This window comes from Amblyomma mixtum, chromosome 4 (genome assembly GCF_055824585.1).
Source record: "Amblyomma mixtum isolate Tamu chromosome 4, ASM5582458v1, whole genome shotgun sequence".
NCBI classification, from domain to species: domain Eukaryota; kingdom Metazoa; phylum Arthropoda; class Arachnida; order Ixodida; family Ixodidae; genus Amblyomma; species Amblyomma mixtum.
In genome coordinates, this window is record NC_143015.1 from 45373636 (window position 1) to 45377293 (window position 3658).

Genomic DNA, 3658 nt, shown 5'->3' on the forward strand with positions numbered 1-3658 from the left:
CTTAAACAGCTTTGCCTGATTTGATTTGACGACCTGGAAGAAAGGCGACGGCGACAAACGTCTGTGCTTCGATGCTCAGAGCTGGCGTGAGAGGAAAACGGCCGTTGGCTAGAGCTCGTGGAAATGCAGGTCTTCTTTTTCGTCCATTTGCCATAATAGCGCTTGCAACAAACAAACAAACAAGCTTGCAGCGTTCGTCTTTTCTTTTAGTGAGAAAAAACTACCTCACAAGCAAACACGAAAAGACGATATCTTTCTCATGCCCCTAAAATGTGTGCAGAATAAAAAAATTGGAGGCTTATCAAGGTTAAGCCCAGTGGATGCGAAGCATGTTAAGCAGCTGCCTCAGTGTGGATGGGGCTAAGTAACGGAGACGTGGTTTTAGGTTAATCGTCGTACTTTATTCTTTGCAGCCCGACAAACACACTCTTATGGTCCGTAAATGCATGACTTTTGGTTTGCACGTCACTTATTCTGTATTGTCTTTGAGCATTTCTGCACAACACCAAGTCTAAACTGTTTCCCCACTTATTCGTTTTGCATTCCTATTATTAACGTCCTTAGCGTTTGGAGGCATCTTGACCGCATACGCGCCCGGCGCAAAGACGCTGGCGCGGTTGCGAGCAGAGACTGACGCGACGGCGGGCGCGCGCCGCTTCATCCCTGGCGTGACGTCACATATCACGTGATGCAGCGATGGTGGCGCCGCCGCCGCGTCGCGCGCGACAGCGCGAACCGAAGCGTGGAGGCCTCCGCCGGGTGACGTCCGACGGCGCGATATGAGGCCCCATCTGCAGCCGGTGTGATGTCATCACGTGACGTCACATCATGTGCTCTCACTTCAAGGTCAATGGTGGCCACCGCCGGGCGTCGCGCGAAGGCCCGAAACCTACGTTAATACGCTTCGCATAATAATTACTGCCGTGACTGGGTTTCAAGCCCGACGTGGAACGCTGTCCACTGCGCGAGAGCAGTATGCTAAACTGCAACACTCTGTCGCGCTGTTAATTGCACGTCGTCGTATTCATCAGCTTCCACGATTGTCGTATTAAGCGGCAGTCTGCTCTAGCGCTCCTGTACGTGGGTGAAATAAGTTTGAGGGATTCCTTCCAGCTTTTGTAACAAAAACTACGCTAAGATACCTAACTCACACTTCGCGTGACAAGCCGCAGCGCTTGAATGATCTTGGCTGACCTATGGCTGGTGTTGCTATGCGCTTATGCTTTGCTATGCGTGGTCCACTGAGTGGACCACCTGGCCCTTTGACCTGTGACTTTACAGTTGGTGTAGAGGTGTGGAAGAAGTCACGTGACCTTCGTGTGATTGTGACGTGATAGATTGTGGTTGTGACGTCAGCGTCGAGAGTTGTACGCCGAGCCACAGTGGCAGCAGTCAAGTGCGGCATCCTGGACCAAGGATCGACCACGGCGCCCAGTGACCCGTAAGGGTCAAGAACACTTGAAATTTATCAACAATAATTTTTTGCCATCCATCCATATAACAGAGGTGTTCACCCCTCTCTGGCATAGATCTTGGGGTATATCTGTTGTGTCCCAGCGTCTTCGCTTCGGCGGACGCGGTTGTTGCGACGCGCGTCTCTTCTTTCACTTTTTCCTCTTATCTTTTAACTCTCCTCTATCTGCACGTGGCAGGCAGGCCCGTGCACTTTCGTTTTCATCTTTCTCTCAGTCGCAACAACAACAACCTCTCTGGCTTAGACGCTCGCCATAGAGGAAGGAGTAGCGTGCGACGAGGAGCGCACGTATTGAGCTTGCCATCGTCAAAGCTTACAGTTGGCTCTTTCTGGCAATCCAGAAGACATTGCTCTGCTTGAAGCTTTCGCTACGGTTAACTCAGTTCGGCAAGGTCGAATACAGGCGCTAAAAAAAAATTGGCAAAGGCTTAGCTTGGTTAAGCCCGGTAGGTTGCGAAAGCACACGAGGCCTTGGTCGAAACACCTTATATATACACATCCACACGTAATCTTCTCTAAGAGAGAGGAAGGGAAGCAGAGAGAGAGAGCAGCAGCGGCGTGGTTACCCTGGGACAGCGGCGACAGGCCGAGCTGGTCTTCAGTTTTCTCTCCGCTTGTTAAAGCGTTGCGTGTTCACCGCATGGCGCGCATTTGTTTTCATATGTGGATGGATAGATTTTGCTGAGTAAACTCAGATTGGGGTATTTATTAGTCTGTAGTTGTCTCCAGGCAACCGACTGCTCTCTACTAAGGTCTTTGTCGGGAGGAGGGTAGTTCTCCGGAGGGCTCGTTGGTGTTCTAAGATGGCTCCATACCGTCTAGTGACTGCGCCCAGTTCTTCGGTGCGCGCCTCCCGGTTGGCGTATGCTCGGGCTTTGGAGTCCGCACATTGGTTCCCTTTGACAGCCTCATGGCGTGGTGTCCACGTGATGAAGCATCTCGTAAAAGTGATTGTTCTCGCCCTGAGTATGTGAATGGCTGCAGTGGATATGCGTCCACTGCTGTATCTTCTGCACGCCTCTTGCGAGTCTGTAATGATGTGTGCATGGGGCTCGTCACCACGTTACATGGGCCTGTCAGAAAATGCAGGCAGCGCCGATAAACAACACACCAACACCGGAGCAGTGGGAGGCTGCGCTGTCCAGCTCGAAGCCTGAAGAGCAGCTCAAGCTGATCGACAGGGCTCGCAATATTGCCAAGGCCGCTGGGGCTCTGGACTGAGGGCTCCACCTGCGCTGCAATAAAGAACCCTTATACAATAAAGTTTTTCATTCATTCATTCTCCGCTTGATGTTACGTCACCACAGCGAGCGCCTCCTCGTGGCTGCGGCGCGCAGCAGATGCGCGGCGTGCCGTGGTTACCCTGGGACCGCGCTGACGAGCCGAGCTGGTCTCCAGTTTTTCCTCCGCTCGGTGTGACGTCACTAGGGGGGTCGTCCAAAGGTCAAACGTGGTTACCGCCGGGACCACACTAACGGCTCAAAACCGAACGTAGTATTGCTTTCGCAATAAAATACACGTACACGCCGCTGCTGTGGCACCGAACGACCGCGCAACACCTGAATCCCGGCCGCCGCAGCTCGAGGACTCGACAAGCCCCCACCGTGTGGCGCCATCTGTTCGCGTTCGAGACAAGCGCATGAGCAGCGAACAATATCTGGTCGCGCCGCCGGGCGCAGTTCCAACACACAAATATATTCTTACACCGTGGTTTTAACGTAAGGCAGTTCACCAGGGTGTTTTGGTGGGTGCCTGCGGCCGTGCGCCGAAATCCATGGTGTGGGCCGGAGGCAGCCATGTTTGTTCCTATAGTGGCGTGCCAAGGATTCCGCCCGCTCGAGGCGCCGGCCACTATGGTCATCTCCTGCCATGCTGGCCGGAAGAGGGCATACTTGCATGGCGAAATTGAAATCGGTTTTAGAGCGCAGCTCTTTGGCGCCCGTTTCTGCGTTTCGCGGTGTCGCCGTCGTCGTTGTCCGTTGTAACCAGCAGTGGACACCTTAGTCGCGCTTTAAGCTGCGAAACCAATGCAGCGGGAGCTTGGAAAGCAGAGGGAATGCGCATAACTGCCGTTTTGGAACAGTGCACACCTCAATCGTGCTTTAAGCTATATGGCGATAGTGACAGATGTGCGCTGCATGCGTTGGCATTGACAACCTTTTGCCAGAAACGCGGCGCTAAAGC